The sequence below is a fragment of the Peromyscus leucopus genome, chromosome 15 (genome assembly GCF_004664715.2).
Source record: "Peromyscus leucopus breed LL Stock chromosome 15, UCI_PerLeu_2.1, whole genome shotgun sequence".
Lineage (NCBI taxonomy): Eukaryota > Metazoa > Chordata > Mammalia > Rodentia > Cricetidae > Peromyscus > Peromyscus leucopus.
In genome coordinates, this window is record NC_051076.1 from 72,800,071 (window position 1) to 72,822,962 (window position 22,892).

The 22,892-nt window shown below is 42.0% G+C and overlaps 1 protein-coding gene across 2 annotated transcripts in view; it reads right to left on the minus strand.

The window, feature by feature from the left end:
- The window catches only part of Cntnap5 (contactin associated protein family member 5), a 1,003,093-nt gene that overhangs the window by 698,066 nt on the left and 282,135 nt on the right, over positions 1-22,892 (minus strand). The gene's annotated exons all lie outside the window — the stretch shown is intronic.

Consider the following 22,892-nt stretch of genomic DNA (forward strand, 5'->3'; position numbering starts at 1 on the left):
AAATGGAGGGATTTGATCTTCACACTTAGCAGATGCCACATACATAACTGTTTGAACATTTGTGCTCACCAAAGGTAGCACTGAGATTTAACTACCATGAAAACAAACTAAGAAGCAGGATCTTTAAGAGGTGATTAAGCCATGAGAGCCCCACTGTCCTTGTGAGGCTAGTGTTTCTGAACTGCAGTTCCTCGGCTTCTTTCCTTCTGTCACATAGTGAGTGACTCAGCCATTTGGCCTTGATACATACTGACACCTTGATATCAGACTTCCCATCATCCAGAAATGCCAGCCAACAACTGTTCCTATGAGTGACCCTGTCTCAGGTGTTCTGTTACAGCAGCACAAGACAGGTTAAGAAGCTTAGTCATCCATGTACTGTAGGGATGCGTTTTCCTGAATCTTCCACTAGATGGTCCATGTTTTTGTAGGTCCTGAGCAATGAATCTACTGCATAATAGAACTCAAGTAAATGTGTGCGGAAAGAGAGGGATGGTGAATGATGAGGACAGGGACAAGAGAAATGACCAATCAATCAACCAATTAGCTAACTTCACAAAGCCAACACTCCTTTCCCATTTTTCCATTTTATCCACAATTGATTCTCTAAGACACTGAAAAATTACTTCATAAAATCTAGACAGACTTTATTCAAAACAGATTTGAAATGTGCCACTCAAGGTAAATTTTCTGGTATGCAGGCTCTTGGGAGGAACTGATCTGACATTTGAAAAGAACATTTACACAGGATCATGCTTGTTTATCCAGCCAAGTCTTACAAATCTGTGTTTCAGGTAATTGCAGGAAGAATAATTAAAAACGTGAGGACTGAATTCTTGTTTAAGTGTGTTTAAAAATCACCCAGTAAACTGTGTTTCAGGTTCCTCCCAAATGCTAATGCTTAAACATTGTTTGACAGGGATGGAACAGAGTCATATCCCAACTAGAGAGGGAAACATCATAAGCACAGCAATGGCAGCTTGGGGGCTCTGGGGTTAGGGAAATATAGCAAAAGACCACAGGGCATGTGGGCTGCTTTACTCCTAACACAGGATGCAGGCTAGAGAGGTGCATGTGCATATCTAAGCATTTGTTTGATCTCAGTCTCTCTCTCTCTCTCTCTCTCTCTCTCTCTCTCTCTCTCTCTCTCTCTCTCTCTCACACACACACACACACACACACACACACACACACACACACACACACAAATATAAGGTAGAAATTGCATTTGCTTGCTTATGACCCTTTTGTCATCAAGAGATGTGAGAAGAACATCAGATCCAGCTAGAGGAGGAAGAGACAAGTGAATCCTTGAGGATTGCTTACCAGCTAGATTAACTTATTTTGTGAGCTCCAGCCCAGTGAGAGACACAGTCTTCAAAGACAAGGTGGACAGTATCATGAGGAATGATACTAGATTGATCTCTGACTTCCACAGACACACAGACATGTACCAAAATGCATATGTACCCACACACATGTGCACCTGAGCACTAGAACATGAACACACATGCATGCACACACACAGGCAAGCTCACACAGTGCAATTATCCTTATTAGGCTCTGATAACTTTTCTATGTGTCATGGATGACCTTTATAGGCACTGTGCTCCTGGCTCTGGTCATCTCCTAAGCCTTTCTTATAAAGTTTTATAGTACAATACCCTTTTACTTTTTCACAAATTTGTATTTTGAATTCTAATGGAACTGATTATACTCCTTTTAAAAACTCTTAATCCCACATCACTTAGAAAACAGCCTTGATGCTTAATTTTTCTCTTTTAGTAGTCCTGGTGTACACATGTAAATTGTTAAAATGCATGCAGCATGGAAGCATAGTTGTGACTTAATTATTTAAATTTAAGCCATCACATGTATTTTAAGGTTCTATTTGTTCCTGTCCTCACATGGGCACTGGGGATAGATCTGAGCAAAATAGAGCCATACACTGCAGTTTGCTCACAGACCATTCACAAATATAAGTATATAAACAGATGTTCTGCAGGGAAAGCTTAGAGCATGTTCACATTCCAGTTCTCTGTGCTCCTCTGACAACAGCTTTAGAAGGACCTGAACTTCATGAACCCATTGCCCTCACAGCAATAAAAGCCATGTTCCCTACTGCGTATTCCCACCTCTGACCTTTCTGAGGACAATGTTTCTAAGTTGGGCATCAGCAAATCCGTGAACAATGACCTCAGCCAAGGGACATGCCCAAGGGAGAATCTGAAGTGTCTTGTCCTCACAGACCTGGTAAACTTGAAGAGTGAGTTCTAAAGAACTCATCTGAACCTAAGCTCTCCTGTTTCAAAACAATGATAAAAACAGAAAATTTTCCACCTGGCATAAGGAGGTGGTTCTCTGTGGCATCTCCATGTTTACCCAGTAACCCAGGCAGAGAATAGACTGGGCTTTTAGAACATGGAGGTCCCAATTCCTAGATATATTTCTTCTCTTGCCACAATGTTGAATACAGTCTAGGTAAGCTGTGTTTTCATGTCTGTCAAGCAGAGAGGCATCTGTACCTTATCCAGCCATGAACTCTGTGATGGAATAAGATCAGGAGGAAGAAAAGCCTTAGTCAGTATGAAGCCCACATCAGAGCAGACCACAGCATGGGCTTCTGGGATGCCTGCTGTCATCCAGGAAGAAACTTATTATTCCTAGGAACTTGCTCCTGTGCTGTGAACACCCAAAAAACTGATGCTGTAGATGGCTCTTCCATGCTAAGGGCTCACCGTGAGTCAAGGATACAGGAGAGGGGAGAGGAGGGCAGAGCCCCTTGAGGAGGAGATCACAGGGTGTGTCCAACACATCCTGGTAGAAGCTGGTTTGACTTCACATCCAACACATGTCTGGAAAGGTAGAAAAGGAGATGCCATCTGCTCCACCACTCCTACAGGCTGCCTACCACATTGGCTTTCAAGTTTAAGTTCCTCTCCTTCCTCAGTATCCTACAGTGTTTTCACAAGTTGTGAATCCCCTCCCCACACCATGTCTGGGGTGTGTGTGTGTGTGTGTGTGTGTGTGTGTGTGTGTGTGTGTGTGTGTGTTTGTATGTGTTTAAAGAAGGTAAAAGAGTGAAGAATCCTGATCTGGAGGGAGTTCCTGTTTGTGAGACTGTGTCTATGTAGCCCATAGTCTCCAACTAGCAATCCTCCTGCCTCAACATCAAGGTTACCAGGCTTTTTTGTGCAGAGGGAAAACTGTGCTTTCACTTTTGAAATAATTCCTGAGGAGCTATCCTGATTAATTTCAGTAGTCAGTTTGTCGGAATTTAGAATCAACTAAGAGTGTAGTCTCTTGGCACAACTATCAGGGATTTTCTTAATTAGGTTAGTTGGAGGAGGAACACTCACTGGGAATGTGGGCAGCACCTTCAGGTAGCACCTAGAAAGAAGAAAGTACAAAGGAAAAGCATTTGCTTGTTTATCTTGCTTATCTTAGCATCTTACTGACAGGTTCATCTACGCTTGTCAAGAGTTCTACTCTGTTGCTGCTGTTGACACTATTGATGCCATCCTTCACTGACATCATAACTCAACTTCTTTGGTCATCCAGTGTGGACTGAAGTCCAACAGCTCCCCAGGAATCCTTTGGGCTATCATCTGTACCAGACAGGGGAGCTGAAGTATACTGCCTCCTGTACCAGACAGGGTGGGGGTGCCTGAGTCTCCAGCCTCCTTTCTGAGCAGCTCCCCATTCTCACCTTCTCCAGTGTGAAAACAGCCATGTCACTTACCCAGACTGTCATGCAAATAAATCTAATATAGCCTACTTTAATATATGTGCATTTCTACAGAGTCCCCTGACCAAGAAAGGGAGAGAACATCAGGTTTTCCTATACCCACTTGCAATGCGTTATTCTGAGATAAACCATAAGGATTCTCTGGAAATTGTGAAGCAGATATCATCAAATGCACAACAGACTAATTCCAGAACGAGATCTCAAAATTCTCCTTCCTGTGGCATTCCTTCCAAATTGCAGATGCAATTAAAATCCAAGCCCTCATTAAACATGATATGATTATTTTTCTTTAACAAATGACCATCATTTCAGCAAATGATCATCTTTTCTGCTTTCTCTGTATTTAAAGTTAATTTTTTTATTTAGGTATGTGCATGTCGGCATGTGGGTGTGTGCACATGTGGGTAGGTTCTGTGGAGGCCAAAACAGCGTCCCTGGAACAGGAGGTCCAGACTGTTGTGAGTTGTCTAACTTGAGTGCTGGGAACTGAACACAGGCCCTTTGCAAGAGCAGTAACCTTGTTGACTAACGAGCCTTCTCCCCAGATCTCTGCTGTTTTCTTTTCTAACTTAAATAAGAAATGCCAGCTATGCTCCATCCCCATGTCAATAAAACCCCAGTCTGCCTGGGGACCAAAAGCTCATTTGCCTTTACAGTTCAGAAGCTGTTAGCACAACCTTTGACCTATCTACAAACAGCGTATTCTAATAGTCAAAGATTATTGGGTCTATGGAATTAGACAAGCTTCTGACTCCCCTTTATAAATGAGGAGATTTGAGCCAAAAGAGACGGCAAAATCCATCCAGGACTGTTACTAGACCAGCTTGGACCAAGACATAGGTATATCACTATGCACTGGTGACTTCTGGGTAAGTTCCACTTCTGTGTGAGGCAAGCCGCCATTATTTATGTTATTCATAACAATTTATTTAATGTGCCTTGTGTTTTGAATGAGAACTGTCTCCAGAGGGTCATGTGCTTGAACACTTGGTGGTGGTCGTTGTGGTGTGTGGAAGGCTGTGGAACCTTCATCTGACAGAGCCTCCTAGGAAGAAATGGACCACTGGGAGTACATCTCAATGTGTTGTAGCTCATTCCCTTCCTGTTCAGCCTGAGCCTCTTGACACTGGATACAATGTATTTTATCACAAAGATGAGAGACAGAACTAAGACAATAAGTAGTGTTTGCTAATATATCTTAGTGCTAAAAGAAAATTGTTTCTTGCTGTAGAAACCCTTGAGAAATGACAGTTTTCAGTTTCACAATTGTTTACATCTTTATTGTTTCCTGATTTCTCCCTTCTGTGCATTTCTGACACTTCCTCCTGAGAAGGGAGGAGGGCCAAAGGACAGATAGCAGGTAAGAAGAAAAAATCAGAAGAAATTCATGGGTTTGTTTCTGGGTATTTGCATGGAAACCCAAGAAGGTTGATATTTAACATTCGGGAGTGGGGGTGACTGGTTCTTCATGTGCATGAGCACCATATCCCAAGGATGTTCTTTCACAGCACGGAGCAGCACACGCGGAATGTGGAGTAAATCCCACATTAGCACAGCTTCTTAGAAGTTACTGCTCAATGTTTAAGATCCTGCTGCTTTAAGTAACATTTTTTGGTTGCCAACATATATTTTTATTCATTATTATTAAAATACCAGTAGAGTTACAGATGGTACTGAAGTGAAATTGTGTGTATCATCTTGATTACTACAGTAAATTGTCTGCATATGGGGATTTGGAGCTAAAGAGATTCACTTGCATTTATTGGCAAGATAAAATTCCTCTTAGCATTGAACACGTAACGATCTACTTTGTTTAAAGTATGAACTCTGTAGCATGTCTTTACGGGTACTTAGAGGCGATAACTCAGGATTCTACCTTCCTTTATTTTTCCCCATTGTGACCTATAATTTAACTTAGCAAACAATGAGAATAAATACTGTGGTTTTGCTCCTAAATCTGATCCTGTCTCCTTTCTCCACCATAAACCCCAAAGGCAAATGACTTCATTATGAACAGACCAAAAGACAACAGTTCTCTAACATGCTGCAAGGAGAACCTCACCTTCTGTGTCCAGCCCTCCATCTCCATGTTACCACAACAAGGGCTTTGCATCATGTTCTGGGTAGGCAGGGCCAGACTGTTGGCTATAGGAAGACTCAGACAGAGACCTGGAGTCAACCAGCAGATTTTCCATTTTAACAAAAGGTGCTGAGGTGTGCCTCAGTGGTAGAACAGTTGGTTAGCAGCTACAAAGCCCCCAACTCAACTCCTATCACCAACGCCAACCATTGTTTGAAATAAAAAATTAAGTCTGGAAATTTGTGCTTAGGAACAATTGCATGTAAAACTGAAAAGGCCATGGCCTGAGATCCAGGATCCGGGCCACCTTCTTGTGCTATGTAAATGCTCAGTCACTCCCTGTTTCTCTCTGTTGTAGTATCTTTAGCTGTAAAAGGGGAAATTGCTCTTGTCTTCTGTTCCATCAACGTATTTGAATACATGCTGCTTGTCGGAGTTTCTGTCCGGTTTTGGAGACTGAGAGTTAAATTTGGAGAATCCCTCAAAAATGGTGGAGGTGAACACAGAACCTGTCTTTGAACTGAGACTGTGGTTGGTGACAGACTAATGTGGCCGTAGTGGACTGCAGACACCGCAGTCCCATCTGGGCGCAAAGATGGCTTCAAGGATCATTCAGGCTTTTAAGGCAATCCCATCCCAGATGGTTGGGAAAACCTGCTCTGGAGTCAGTAACATTCCTTCCAAAGTGGCTCCTGGGGTTGCATCACAGTTAGATCCCAGAAGCAGACAGGCACACTCAGGAGCTCCATGTTTTGAGAGGATCCTAGCATAGCTCTGTCTGGGGTCTGCGGTGCTGCAGCTCTGTCTGGAGTCTGCAGTGCTGCAGTTCTGTCTGGGGTCTGCAGTGCTGCAGCTCTGTCTGGGGTCCACGGTGCTGCAGCTCTGTCTGGGGTCTGGGGTCTGCGGTGCTGCAGCTCTGTCTGGGGCACTGCAGCTCTGTCTGGGGTCTGCAGTGCTGCAGCTCTGTCTGGGGTCCACGGTGCTGCAGCTCTGTCTGGGGTCCGCGGTGCTGCAGCTCTGTCTGGGGCGCTGCAGTGCTGCAGCCCTGTCTGGGGTCTGTGGTGCTACAACCCTCTAGGGCCAGCCATGGAGCAGTTCCCAGGCTGCTGGGTCAGCTCTCTGACTGGTGGAGGGACCAATAAGGAGGAGCCCCTCTGGGTGGTCAGCAATAGAGCTCTGAAATGTTGGGAATAATAGTCGAACAGAGGAGACTCACGAGGGTGAGGAATTGTCAATGACAACTGTGCATACACAGGCTAGGCTTTTTTTTTGGGGGGGGGGTGAACTTTCAATGAGGGTCAATGTGAATCTGTGTCCATTGTTTGTCTTGAACCTGCTCCTCAATACTAAGGTGGTTACTGAGCCTGGTAGACTGACTGCCTCCTGTGAATGTAGCGCTTTCTTTCTCAGATTGTCCACGGATATAGCACAATCCCAGCCATAAATGGCTTTCTTATCAGATTATAACCTTAGCCCAGGTATGTTTTCATCTTGCTGTTGCTTTTTATATAATTTTTGGAATTCTTTGGATGTTCTATACCATTGTATAATGTATATTATCACACCCATCTACCACTACCTCCCCCCCTCCCTTGAAGTCCACAAGATCACCCTGGAAACTTCATACCCACTTTCCATGTTGGTTGCTATTGTTTATAACTGCCAGTCTGAGTACTATGCCCTGTATATACATAGGTTTGGTGTCATCCACTAGGGCAAGAGTAATATACCAGGAGCTATATCCCCAAAGGAAAGTGACTCTCACACCCTTAGGAACCAGTGACTGCCAGTAGCTCCTCCAGTAGGAATGCAGCCTTGGAACCTCCCCACTCCCTTGGCTGGAATTTTGACTTTCTTGATCTTGTACAGGTCTTGTGCAGATAAGCAGAGCTGCAGGGAGATGATGTGTGCAACAGCCATGCCATGTCCAGAAGTCCTGTTGATGGTTTTGACTTTTGTTTACATCCCCAGGGAAGGAATGTTTTGTTCTCTTCAAACTGCTGTACTTTATTGCCTTCTGTTTCTGTCCTTAAATCTAATTAATCAATGGCTTAATTGAATGCAAAAATGTTTTTTGCAGATTCCCTTCTGGATGTTTTCTAAGGTGGAAGGTTAGAGGCTGATATGTAACACAGTGAATAAAAAGAAAAAGGTTGCAAAGAAAAGATAATTCTAAAAGAATGATTGGGACAACATCAGAAACCACAGGGATGTGACAGATCCCATCCTAAGAAGTGTGCAGAAGAGTATGAGTCAGCAGAAAGTCACTCTCAGCACAGGGAGCATGCTGCTCTCAACAGTGGTAGGGTGGAGACTAGGGAGCCAGAGGTCTCATCCAAAAGGTAAGTCAGGTGACTCTGTTGGAAACAGAAGGACAACCTCATACTCCTGCTGTAGAATGGGCCAGCAGTGGAGCAGAGTTCTATTCTACCTCTCCTGCTTTCTCAAAGAGGAGGTCAGGTGCTATGTGAAAAGGATCCTATTGGCTAAGACTGACCTGTTTTGGATCAGAGACGGGGATAATAATTGAACACTTATTATATGAAAGTGGACGAAGAAATACTGGGGGTTTGAGGGTGCAAGCAGAGATGGGGGTCGGGAGATAGAGGAGACGAGTGGGCATTGGGGGATGAGCAATCAAAACTGTATATAAAAACACTTTAAAGAATCCTGTCAATTTTTATGCCAATTAAAAAATTAAATTAAACTGCATTAAATTAAAAAATGAAATGACCTATATTGGGGGCCTAACAATAAGATACAATCATCAACATGCTATGTCCCCAGAATGGAAGACCATGATGAGAAGTAGCTATGGAAGTAGGGATGAGTATGCATCACACATGACAAAGTGGTCCAGTGCTACTGATGGACTTGTATGGAGCAACAGTCATTGTCTTCAACTGTGTAAGCTAACTGTGAGCCCACTAAGCTCCAGTGGACAGTTTCAAACCCATAGCCAAAAGCAGTCATGATTAGTATCAGTGAGTACAAAACAAATAAAAAAGATATGAATTGAGAAACGGACCTCTAGGAATGAGGAGGATGACAGGAATGGGTGTGAGACATGAGTAGAGATGAGAATAAACAGAATGCAGCATGCCTCTGTGTGTGTGTGTGTGTGTGTGTGTGTGTGTGTGTGTGTGTGTGCCAAAGGACAGATGAAATCAGCTAAAGATATCATATCATGTTAATTAGACCCTGGCACCAAGCATGTTTAGTTGGCAGGAGGATTAACTTGGGGAGTGAGGAGTATGATGGCTGGTGACCCCACCCTCAGTTCACAGGAACTGACACCATCATCTATGTATGGCTTAGATACTAATGGCTCTGAGCCTAAGGTCAGCTTGTGGTAAAACTTTTGGAGCCATCTATCTGTCACAAGGCTTATTGCTAGTAGGACAGAGAATTCTAAAGCACTAGCTGAGTGTGTAACTCCTATACCTTCATCCCACCATGATTGTTGATCCACTTGTATGTATCTCAGTCTTGGTTGCTTCTTCCAGGCCCAGTATACATGGGAGACAACCTTTAGCTAGAAAATCAGCTATTATAAGATGCATAATTGAGGAATCACAAAAGACTGAGAGAATCTGTTCAGTTCAGGAGCTGCAAGGCTAAGTGTGGACAGACAGCCAAGGGTCAAGGTACACAAAGAAGAGGTGGTACCATCAGCAGGAGAACAGCTCTGTTGGACACCTGACTGCATCTAGTCCAGACTTAGGAGCAGACTAAATGCAACAGAAAGCAGAGTGTACACACCCCAGGGCTCTCCTTGCCTCCTCCACACACACTTTATAGGAGCCAGAAAGAAGCTATATCAACCCCCCTTTTTATCTTGTCCTTTGTAGTTTCTTTTTTAATTATAGTTTTATTTCACTTTAATTTTAGTTTTTAAATAGCTTCACAAAACATTATACTTCTTATATTTGTGTAGTTCTGTTTATATAAGTTCTTTTTCTGACCATTTATTTACTTTTACTTTTTTCTTATTCCTTTCTCTCCTCTTCATAAATTTCTAATCCATTGTTCTCTTTTCCTTTCTTTTACTTAATCCTGTTATTTTCTCCTTTGTTTCCCTCTTCTGTGCTCCTTTCTTTATTTCATCCATTTACTACTTTTACGTTTACCTCCGATACTTAATTTAACAATAAAATCTAAACAAGTGTTGCCATTTTCTGTTCCATTGTATATGCTGGTAAATTTTCTGGGTTTTTGGTTTATTTTGGTGTGGTTCTAGATAAGGTTTCATTTGGTGATATGGCTGTCAGTTTGTGTTTTCTATTCTGCTTGGCACTGGGCATAGAATATCTAAGAAAATGCTGATCACTAAGAAAATCCACAAATGAAGCAGGAAGAGCTATCATTACAAAACCAGGAACCAACCATAACACATTCCATATGATATGACAAAGTAAGGCAAAAATCACACCCTCAAGATACCATGTTTTCTCAGTTACAATGCAAAGATACTGAAAGGGCCCTCAATTCAAAAACCCACTTTCAAAATTACCAATGACTTTAAAGGGGGAAAACAAGCAAGTAGATAATAAAGGAAAAAAGTCAACTCAGAACATACATAAGAAAGTCAACAACATGGAAGAGAAAGAGAAGATACTAAAAACAAACAAACATGTATGTTGGAAGTGAAATAAAAACCTCAAAGAATCATAGTAGGAAACATCACAAAGAGGCATGATAAAGCAGAAGGAAGGCTATTAGGAATGGAAAATTAGGTCAACAAAATATTACATTCAGGCATCAATAAAGACAAACAAGGATAACAACAAATGGCTAAATGTGACAGCAAAGTCTAAGATCTTTGGGACAAGGGTAAGAAACCAAACCTAAACACCCATGGAGTAGAAAAGGTGATAAAATAAAAACCTCAAGAAATAGAAATCTATTCTGTAAATGAGAGCACCACACACACACTCTAGAAATGGTCACACAATCACAGGAAGCATCAGGTCCTCCAATAGCCATGGTCAGGAAAGGGCCTTGACATAATGCATTAGTCAGAATGGCCATGGTCATGAAAGGGTCTCTAAACAGTGCACTAATCAGTAAAATATCAAAACTACGAAACAAAGGAACAACATTGAAAGCTACAAGAGAAAAATGCTAAATCCTGGACAGATTAAAATCACATCTCCCAGAAATGTCATTGATGTCACTGTGTTTTGGCTAATGTGTGAGATTGGAACTCAACAGTTAAAAGCCAGGAGTCCTAGGGTTGCTTGGGAAGATGCCTGGGGACCATGCCTTTAAAAACAATATTTTGGTGCTATATAAACTGAACTATGACACCACTAAATGATTGGGGTTATGAATGAGCCTTCAACTTAATTGAATTATCTAGAAGGTATGGGGTTCTTTTACTATAAGGATGTATACTATAAAATTCACAGAAGAAATTACTCAAAGATTTTGGCATATTTGAAGCCAGAAGAAGAGGCTTTGTAAAGTTTTCTTTATTTGTTTGGTTTTTTTGAGCCAGGGTATTACTATTTAGTCAATTCACAGGTATCCTTCTGCCTCAGCCTTCCTCATGTTAGGGTTGAAGACCTGGCATAGGCAGTTTTCAAACAGACTGTTTAGAAAAACTAATATTTGAAGGAATGGAATTTTATTTACTCTATTTTCTCCTGTGGCTGTAGGGATGGCACCATGATTACAAAGAAATTCTGTTCTTCCAGAGTGCCTGAGTTCAGGTCCCAGCATCCAAGTCAGGTGGCAAACCAATATCAGTACTTCCAGCTTCAGGCACTCAGTGATTCTGGTCTGTGAAGGGAGCTTCATTTATACAGGAGTGCGTGCACACAACACACACACACACACACACACACATACACACACACACTCACACACACATGCACACACATACCACTGACTTAAAAAGAAAATAAATCTTTAAAAATATTTCCTCATTATAAGCACATATCATGTCATCCTCCATGTTCCCATCTCTCAATATCTTACATGATGTCTACGTCTGTGTGAGTGCATGTGCATACCCACCACACAGACAATTCAATCACGTTCAGACATTCTCATTTATAAGCATGCTAAATGCTTATAAATGAATAGATGGGGTAGTATAGGATGATAAGATTGGGAAATGGGGAAAATATGGAAGACAAAATGTTACAAGTAGAGCTGATGTCTTTCTGCTTTAAAAAGTATACTGTTCATATGATTATGTATAAAATATAAAGGTGAGAGAGGAGAAGCATTTTTCAGGACAGTGTTCCTTTCAACTCAGTTCTCATCAGAGTTGGAAGTTTCTCCTCTAGAACTGCATTTTTCTCAGTGGGAATCCGTTCTTTTTTCTTTCTCAATACAATGGGGTAAAACCTCCAATAGCTAATCATGATCTCCCATTGAGTAGTTGTAAATTACACTGAAAATCTTGGTTACTCAGGAAACCATGATCTTAAAGTGCTGCTCAATCAGTCCATGCACATCTACAAAGCCATTTCAGTTCACATGTGTGAGGCAGAAGTGCTCCCATGGGAAACACTACAGTCTCTGTGTCTTCTTTCTGCTAAGTAGGAATGAGAAAAATGCCTGATTAGAATCCTAAGCTAGAGCTGTTGCCTGGACAGGTGACCAATAGCACACTAGAGAATTTGATCCCAATGGTTCTCCTGTGGATGCAGGAAGCTTATCCTGGGAGTTTGAACAAATATTGACCTTCATTGGCCTTTGAAGATGAGGAAAGGATGGCTGACTACCCACAAGAAAATACACCCTTTCAGGTCCTAATTTGGCTTTCTTTCGTGTGCGCGCGCGCGTGCACACATGCATGTAGTATACACATGTGTATGCAAATGTATGTATCTGTGGCCTGCGCCCATGTGTTGGCATGTGCATGTGTGAGCACACACGTATGTGTGTGTGTATCTATGAATGTTTATAAATGTGTGAGCATGAGAATGCATGTGAGTATGCATGTGTGTATTTGTGTGTTTGTGTTAGATTCTGCTGTGTATTTGCAGAGTTTAAGGTGTTTAGAATACATTTCATACATAATATATATTCCAGGATAAATTTAACCTATGAAAATTATTATCCGGGTGGTGATAGCGTACACCTTTAATTCTAGCACTCGGGAGGCAAAGCGGATCTCTGTGAGTTCGAGGCCAGCCTGGGCTACCAAGTGAGTTCCAGGAAAGGCGCAAAGCTACACAGAGAATCCCTGTCTCGAAAAGAAAAAAAAAAAAAAAAAAGAAAGTTATTTAAACTCAGTGTATAGTGGAATTGAAGACTATGCATTGTCTTGTGAGATGACAAAGAGACAATCATACAAAATGTCCAGCCCATTGATTGGCAATTATTATATTCACATAAGTTCCTTTTATATTTTAAACATACACAGTAGCACATACAGAAGGACATGACAATATGCATTTCTAGTATTAACTCATGATTTACTTTAAAAATGAAGCCATTAAAATAGGGTCTCTCATGTTTACGTTTTAGATACTAAATTTTCTAGCAGGAAAACACTATACTGGATAAGAGAGACACTGATATGCCATATCAAAAACTTCAACAGGCTCTCCCCTGGGGTTATTCTTTCTCAGCCAAATTTGTAGGACAGGAATGAATCCTTTCCTGTGGAGCAGGCTTTAAAACCAATAAAGAGAGCACTTGGTTATATCCATAAACAGCCTCGCCACTGTTACACTAATAAACACACTTGCTGGCAAGTGGGGGTGGATATGCCCAAGATACATTGTATTCATGTGTGACATTTTCAAAGAATAATAAAAACAGGGAAAAAGAGAAAAATTATTTTGATTTCAGTTTGAGAAGTATAGCATCTCTCTCTCTCTCTCTCTCTCTCTCTCTCTCTCTCTCTCTCTCTCTCTCTGTGTGTGTGTGTGTGTAAAGATGTATGTTTGTGTTGTGATTATGATGGAAGGGTAGTGAGCACGATGTTTAGAGGTTCCTATTAGGGGACATAGTGGCTGCAGGACCCAGGAAATTTCCATCTACACAGAGGAAGCAGTAAAAGGTAAAGAATACAGTGGCATTTGGGATGGAGATGTTAGGAGAATGAGCAAAACTGTATCCAGAATGACTGGGACCTGGAGGACAGCAAGGGAAGTTGGAATGAAGGGTGGCCTCTAGATTTCTGGATAAACTGATGGTCTACTTTTTTGTCCTCAGAAGCTCCTAGATCTGTTTCTGAAATTATCAACTGTTTATATGAAGAGAGAGGTGACAAAGAAAACCACACATCTAAAGGACTTCCAAACTTTTCTTGAGATAAATAAAAACAACATGGTATAACTCATGGTATAACTGTATTAGCTACCCTTTTGTTGCTCTGGTAAACCACTATAGCCAAGAGCAACTTATGGATGAGTTTACATTAGCTTAATGTTCCAAAAGGATGAATGAGCCCATCATGGAGGGGAGTCATGGTGGCAAGGGTAAGGAACAGCGCTGGGAGCAGGAAGCTCAGCAATCACATCTAAATCACAAGCACAAAGCTGAGAAGGGGGGGGGCAGAGAGAGAGACAGAGAGAGACACAGAGAGTGAGAGAGACAGAGTGGGACAGAGAGAGACAAAGAGAGAGAGAGACAGAGAGAGAGAGAGAGACAGAGTGGGACAGAGAGAGACAGAGAGAGAGAGAACTGGAAGAACCTTGAGACTTTAAGCCCCCAAAGTCCATTCCCAGTGATGTGCTTTCTTCAGCAGGACTAAACCTCCATAAACAGCACTGTCAACTGGGGGGCTTATGGGAGACATTTCATTTTAAACTAGTGCAGTAAGGAACTGAAAACTACACATCTCTGTTCCTCTGTAAACAATCAGACAGCAAGTCACAGGCTGAGGTGAGGTGCTGGGTTCTGAATGGCAGGGAACTGTTAGCACTGTAGTCAGGGAAATGAAAGACGGCATGAGCCTGTTACTGAGTCCACACACCTTTAAAATATAACCCTAGTTCTCTGATTCTAAATATCTCTTTGATCAGACTCTGGGTTATTTTATATCCTGGCTCCCTTCTTTCTCAGTTTACTGGCAGTTTTTGGGTATGCTGTACTCCTCGGTATTAGACCTAACTAGTGATGCACATTTATTTGGTTGATATTACACTATGATATCTCTTTCTGAGTGCAGAGACCATGACTTCTTCTCTTTTTACAGTGAGGATCACCATGCATTTGATCAGTAACAACAAGAAGAATTTTAGATTTGTTAAAGGCAGTCTTAAATTGGAACAAAAAAAATCTAGATACTGAGCAGCTTTCTCTGTTTGTATGCATGTGGTTGTATACATGTGTGTAGGTCTGTGTGTGAGTGTATACACAGGTATATGTGTATTTTGTATGATACATGTGTTTCTGTCCATATGGAGAACAGAGGATAACCTGAGGAGTTGTTCTCAGCACCTTAGAGATTGTTTTCTAAGATAGGTGCTCTCCCTGTGGCACACGGTTACATTAGGGTGTCTGTCATGGAGCACCTGTCTGTCTTTCTTTCCCCATCCAGTGCTGGAATTACAAGTGTGTATCATTGAATAGACATTTTTTAAATATGGGTTTTGTTGATCTAACTTAGATTTTAGTGTTTGTAAAGCAAGCAATTTAAATCCTAAAATAAAAAACACAACTGAATATCAATAAAAAAAAAAAATCTGCTTACCAAGTTGCACAGGGTTGGAGAGTGAGTTCTTAATGTGAATATGGAGATCAGTACTATACTCAAACATGTGTGATTTATAAATCCTTCTTTGTTTGCTCTAGAATGTATCTCAGGTAGGTGGGACCAGGAATAGTGCTCACTATCTGACAGACGAGAATGCATAGGATCCAAAGTTATGTGAGATCTCCTGGGACACAAGGCACTTATTCCGGCAGCAACTCCTACATTGCTAGAAAAGATACATGAAATGTATCAGATATGAGGAGGAGAGTCTGATTATATAGAGCTTGGGAGTCTTAAGAATATGCAAACTATGCAAGGCAAATTAAGTTTCATAGTTGTCAGTACAACTCCCTTGCTAAAGAGGTGGCCCTCAACCGACTGGGATGGTCAAGCAAAGATAAGTCAGAAGACACCAGCAGAGAACAGTGTTTGTCCTTAGGAAGGGTTCAGTTTCCAGTAACCACAGCACTGTGTTGATAACATGCTTCGAAGACTGCTGAATAAGGAAGTGATATGCAAATTGTGCAGACATTTGGATCCAAAAGTTGCAACATTTCTGCTTTATCACCAGGTCCCTTGTTGGCTTGAAATTCTGTGGTTTATGTCCATGATAAAGCTGTTTATTGGCCAGGAATGGTCACTACTGACATGAGTAGTCTTCCCTCACACTCTGGCTGTATTTTATATAGTGTTCTAAACTAAGTATTTACTCTCTTCTGGAAAGATATTTTATTAATGCTGTTATTTGTGTGTGCGTGCATGCTTGTTTGCTGTATGTGGGTGTGAACACCCGTGCAGGAACAAGTAGAGGCCAGAGGTTATTTTTCCTGAAATGGCTTCTCAACATCTCTTTCTGAGAGAGTCTCTTACTGACCCCAAAGCTCACTATTGTGGTTCTGCTGGTTAGTCAGGTCAACAGTCCCTGGGCATCTTCCAGGCTTGTCTCCTCAGCTGTGGAGTTACAGGGATACACTGAATGCCTTAGCTTTTAAGTGGATGTTAAGGATTCTAACACATACCCTCATGTTTGCAGCTCATGGACTCATCTCCCTAAGCACCTGGAAAGTCATTTTTTTACTGAAATGGAGACAGGGCAGAGCTTACATCTAAATCCCCAGTGCATCCCTCTTGGTGTTTGTACCCTTTCACATGCATTGTTTCAAAGGGTATCAAAGCCTGAGGGAGAAAATAAACAGATTTCATTTGTGGAAGTATTTATTGTTAATAATAAATCAGCCAAAACCCTGTGTAAATTTACTGGGCCAGAGTATGGAGCTGGGTATGCTGGATGACAGAGGGTCATCTGGGTGACCTGGTCCCAGTTGTGCCTTACAAAGCTCTTTGGTATGGAGAACACAGCTGCCCGATGGCATGCATCCTGCAGGTTCTGTGGAATGGCCTGCTGCTTCTCAAATGTAATGATTTTTGTGGCATTTCCGGACTCCAGATAATGACTTTTTGGGGACAGACTAAAAATAAAAAGCTTGTTCCTGGCAAAATACTTCAGCATGTTCTATTTTTCCTTGTAAAATGTTCTCCTTGCTTGTCCTAAATCACAACTGTGATTCCTCAGCAAATACTGGCTGTAGCTCTGAGGAAATACAGTGCTATAAATGTTAATGTCACACAGACAGGTCTAGGGATCCCCTTTCATAATTTATAATCATCAATAAAGTTTAAGTTAGCAGAGTTATGGTCATGTGGATTCAACCTTAGTTTTGTCTCCTCCTCTAATCTCTCCAGTTATTCACGGACAGATTAAAAATAGCAGGAAAACACACTTTATTGTGTGCACTAAATATCTTCCATTTTGGAGAAATTATTTAGTAATTAAATAACATAGAGGGGAAAAAAGACACACTGAATAGCAGTTATAATCCTGAGGAAATTACATGTCATTGTTCAACACAAAAAATGTTGTGTTTCAAAATGATGAGCAGGGATTTGTGGAGGAGGAGGAAGTGGCTGAGAATCAAGCATTCCACTATGCTGTCCTCACAAAGCATGTGATGTTGATGTGTCAGTTCTCAGTACTGTCAAACCTAAGCATATTTACTGCTGGTTTCCTTCTTCCTTTTCTAAACATTTCCATCATGGTAGTTTATAAGTTGAGTGATCTGGACAAAGAACTAATTTGAAATTAAGGAGTTTTTTTTTTTTTCTCTTGATTTATTTTTGTTTGTGCATGTCTGTGGTGTGTGTGCACATACGCTTGCATGTTTAGAAGTTTGTGTGAACTTGTGTACCTGTACATGTGGAGACTCAGATAGGATGTTAGCTGTTACTGTAGTTACTGTTTTGGGTCCTCTCAATTGAACCCACAGATGGCTGATTTGCTGACCTAGGTGCCCAGTGTAGACCCCGGGAACCTCTGTCTGTATCTCTGCATTGCTGGCATTGGAAGGGACTCAGGTTTTGACAGATTCTAGAGATCTGAACTCCTGTCCTCACACTTGCCTGGCAAGTGCTTGATCCACTCAGCCGTTTTCCTGACCCAGTTAAGGGTTCCCTCAGCCCCACCCCTGCCCCAAGCAAGGTTAAGTTTAGCTTTGATGGAATAGTAGTTCAAACGTCTCCTGCCAAGCACTTCCTCCAGGAAAGAAGACATTCCCTCCAACAGCTTTGGCTCTGTCTCAGGTGGTTAAGTCAGGGTTTGAGAGAGAAAAAGCAGAATGAAAAAAATAAAAATAAAAAAGCCTGGTGTGAGGGTTTCAGACAGACTTGCGCAAGTACTAGTGCAAAAACTAGGTCACAGGTTACTTCCTGTGAAATATGTTCAGAATGAAGTCTAGCTTCTTTATTTTTGTACATGTGCACGGGAGCGTGCGTGGTGTGTGTGTGTGTGTGTGTGTGTGTGTGTGTGTGTGTGTACGCACATGCACATGTATGTGTATGTGGGTGTACATGCACATTCACTCTGACGTCAAAGGTCAGCATTAGGTTTCTTCCTGAGCTGCTCCCCAGTTTAGTTTTTGAGATATGGTCTCTCCCTGAGCCCGGAGCTGGCCCTCTCTCCCTCACCCCACTGCTGCCTAGTCCTGCACCTCGGTGTGAGTATGCTTTCTTTAGCTGAAACTTCAATTTAGAGGTAAACACAGCAGACACAGACAGAAAAAAATGGGCATGGCTACTAATTGACAGGAAGCATTTTTTCATGAAGACTGTTAATCCACAGATTCTGACTTTGTATCGAGTTCCCAATTGCCTCTGACAAAGCTGTTTCATGAATTGCACTTGGATCTACAAGGCCTGAAGATACTTTTTTTTTTTTTTTTTCCCTCCAGTTTTCTTCTAACTTATCTCTTCCAGGAAGGGCCCTTACTGGCTGATTCAGACCTCTGGTTTCTGACAACAATTTGGAAAGGCACCCAGAGAATTAGGCAAATATATTTTATCCCTGTGCTGGAGAGAAAAGGGATGGTTCCTGAAAAGGGATTGTGAGTTACATATCAAATTATCCCTTTCCATCCCCAAATAACCATTCATATCTGATGTTCTCTCATTTACATGCACTCTCCTTATTATGACAGCATGGCCCAGCTACTGAATTCAGACAATGGGCCACTGTCACAGGTGACCCTAGTCACTATTGAATGAAGCATTGTTATCCTGGTTTTATAAACAAATTAAGCCTTTGAGTATTTAAGTGACTTGCTCCAGGTCACAACGCTGTGATTAACCCCAGATCTGTCCATGGCCATTAGTTATCTTTACTGTCCTTGGTTACCATTGTGAAGAACATCACCTAGACACTAGATCCGTCCCCTCAGATCATCTGCTGATCATCTGGGGCCAAACTCGCAATGCTGAGAACATACAAGTGTCTTCTACACACACTCTCCTCAGGAGGGTAACACTCTCAGAGCACACCTAAACCACACTTCTCTGTCACAGGCGGAATTTAAAGTTCAAGCGGAAAGACTGACAGACTAAGACTCTACTCAAGCCACTTTTGGAGACTTCTGTTCAGAGGTGGAGAACAGCGTCGACAGCGCGTAGGGCAGTGTGTCCAGAGTCCACTGGGACTGGGGCAGTGTGCTCCAGCCCCAACGAGTCTCTCTGGGGAGCCACAAACTTGACTAAAGAAGTCATAGCAGCTCCCAGCTCTCAGCTTCAGGACTTCCCATGAGCCACAGACACAGCGCTCACCTCAGGGGCTTCCTGTGAGTCTTAAGCCAGTTGTGGCCCACATCCTCCTTATTCTTCCCAACTGCAACTGGGTATGGTTTATTCTCTTTTCTGTATTTGTGATAAATTCCATGACTGATGGAAAATCCCAGTGTATTCCCAAACTCATTAATCAACCAGTCAAGTTGCAGGACAACTCTATAGTGTGCTGAACCACATATGGAAAAAGGAAGTTAAAGAGGTACAAAGCAGCTTGTGACTGAACTCAGGGCTCAGACCTTAGGGCAGGGGTCTGCTGAGCCTGTGCTGGACAATGAGCTGCTTCCTGGCTTAGTTGATCCTATTTTATCCCATAACAGAGCCAGCAAGACACACTCTGGAAGTAAAAAGTAAGCCACCTTCAAGTTAGGTTTAGGCCTGTGCTGTGTAGCAGTTTCCTTTCAATGAAGGATAGGGGAGGCTCATGAGAATCGGACATAAACAAATGTCACATTTGTCTGGAAAAGCTGAAACAAGATTCACCAGGACCCTAGCAGTTCTCCTGAGAGGAGATTCTCAGCTCTGCCTCCAAGTGGTGCAGAACACTCCAGGATTGAAGCTTTTCAAAGTTATCACACACTGGCAGGGGCTTGCCATGAGGAAGCTGCTTTTGAGATATCCTGCTCCTGTATGTACCCTTCACCACACTCCTGGAACTAATCCCCCAAAACTCATTGGCTCGCTGAGCTGAACTTTGGAGGGAGGGAATGTCACTTTGGCCTGCTGTAGGTTCCCTACCTGTGGTGAATAGATGCTATGCAATAATCTACACTACAGCCCTGCCATGGGGACATAGCTGGTGGTCTTTGCCTTCTTGAAAAATGTGGAAGTTTTTGCCCCAGACACTAAAATACAGCTTGTTCAGTGAGCCTTACTGGGGTTGCTGGCCTAAGAAGTTTGCTTTGGCTACTAAAGATGATACTAGAAGACAGGGCTGTGGACATTGAGATCCTTATCTTCAGTCACTGGGAAATGATGTCTCCAAGCTGTCCTGATATTAGCCTACCAGGACCCTCAGAGTTATGCCCTCATCTGACCTCTTCAAGGCTTTGCTTGTTCAGCTTTGTGCTAATGAAATGTTGTCAATGGAATCAGAAGCTGAAAACCAAGACGTTATTTTTGAGAAGGCATCTACTTACTTATGTGTGTGGTAGTGGGAGCTTTGATGTTCCCACATTTAGTTCAGATTGTAGCTCTGTGTAGTTTGGAATGATCATGAAATATCCAGATTGAGGATAGAAGGTAGGGACGTGCCTCAGTCTGGACCCCCAGAAGGTGTGAGGAAACGATAGAGAACTTCCTTCCATTTTAGAGATAGCCTCAAATGGCTATATTATGTACATTTATTTCACATGTTGAGGTCAGAGGACTACTTTTGACAACTAGTTCTCTCCTACTCCGTGGGTTTTAGCAATAGAAGTCAGTGCCTTTACCCTGAGCATCCCACCAAACTTAACGATTATAATAATATTTTTGATATGCACTCTCTCCAGAGATTCAGAGCATGCACAAGAATTATGTACACATGTGAATGAATTAACAGCAGATCATTTTATCTTACAAGAGACATTAATACAGGCCTCAAAGAGCTCCTTTGTAGATCTACAATTACCTTAGAGCTCAATTAGGCAAGCTCTGAAATGGAGCAAACATAAAATCAAATAATTCTACGTTGGTTTTCATGTCTCAGATGAATTACAAGTTTGAGTTTATAGTGTGGCTTAAAATATTACTTCTGTACTTTCAAAGATATTTGAGAACAAATCTAAATATATAAAACTCATGCGTTTCTTAAGTAGCTTTAATTGTCGACTTGACACAGCCCAGAGTCACCAGAGAAGAGTCTCCCATCAGGGATTGCCTAGATCAGACTGGCCTGTGGGCTATCTGAGGCAATTGCCTTGAGTGTGAGTTGATGCAGGAGAGCACATCCCTCTGTGGGTGGCACATCTCTGGGTAGGTGGTCCTGGGCTGGATAAGAAAGCTAGCAGAAACCTAGGAGCTAGTCAGCAAGCCATGCTCCCAAACCTGGAAGCTACCCAACAAGCCAAAGGGTGATCCCACATGTTTTCTGCTTTAGTTCCTGTCCTGCCCGCCCTTAATAGCAGACTGTGACCTGGAAGTGGAAGCTAAATAAATCCTTTCCTTCCTTAAGTGGCTTTTTAGCTGAGTGTTTCGTTGCAGTAACAGAAAGGAAACCAGAGCACTGTCCTAGATAAGACAAGTAATACTTTTCCTTCCCTTTTGTTCCTCACTTGCCTGGTTGTGGTCCTTTCCCTAACTCAGGATTGGCCTCGTATCTTCCTGCTTCCGTTGATCTTTGCTGTCTGGATCTCCCATGAGGTGGAGGCTCAGGAGGTGATGTAAGCATTATTCTATGCTCCAGAGGACAAGTCCCATGAGGAGACTTGGCGTCATGTGAAAAGAGTAAAGTTTTGAATGAAGACTCCTGAGTAATCTAGTTACCCTCTCTGAACTTTGTTCTCTTTGGTAAAAATGAGGACATCAGCCTTTCTTAGCAGCACCACTTGTGAGAGGATTAAACGTGATGACACATAAAGGATTCAGCCGATGGTCAGAGTCCTGTAAATGATCCGTCACTTTCTTTCTCAAACGTCCATAACGTTAAACACATTCTGGTTACAAGGAAGACAGATATGATTTCTGTAATCCTTAGAAATTGTTACTCCTTGATATTATTTTCTTCTTTATAAGAGATAAAAACACCTAAAAATGTTCCAGGCTGTGAGGATAGAGTGATCCACAGATAATGCAAATGTTACAAATTCTTGCCTGGTATGAGACACTTGAGTGAGCTTTGAAAATGATGAATAACTGGATTGACTCTTTACACACAGTGCTAGTCAAGAACTCAGGCTGGGGAAGGTGAGAAATGAGAGATGCTCAACATAGTTCTGGTATACAGTGACTGATTTTCAAGAACTTGGGGACCATGGTGAAAGGTCTATGAGAGTTTGGGGAGAGCCAAAGGGAATCAGGTTTAAGTCAGCATGCAGATGTCAGACAATTGAGAAGAAATGAGATAAGCTACTGTGTAAATTATGTCTCTTGTCTGTGATTTCACCCCAAATGGTTTATGAAAAATATATTGTAGGGAAGTGACAGAGTTGTCTCAGTCAGTAAAGTGCTTGCCTCACAAACATGAGGACATGAGTTTGATTCCCCAGAACCCACACGATAAAGCCAAGTATTGTTCCTGGCTTTTGTAATCT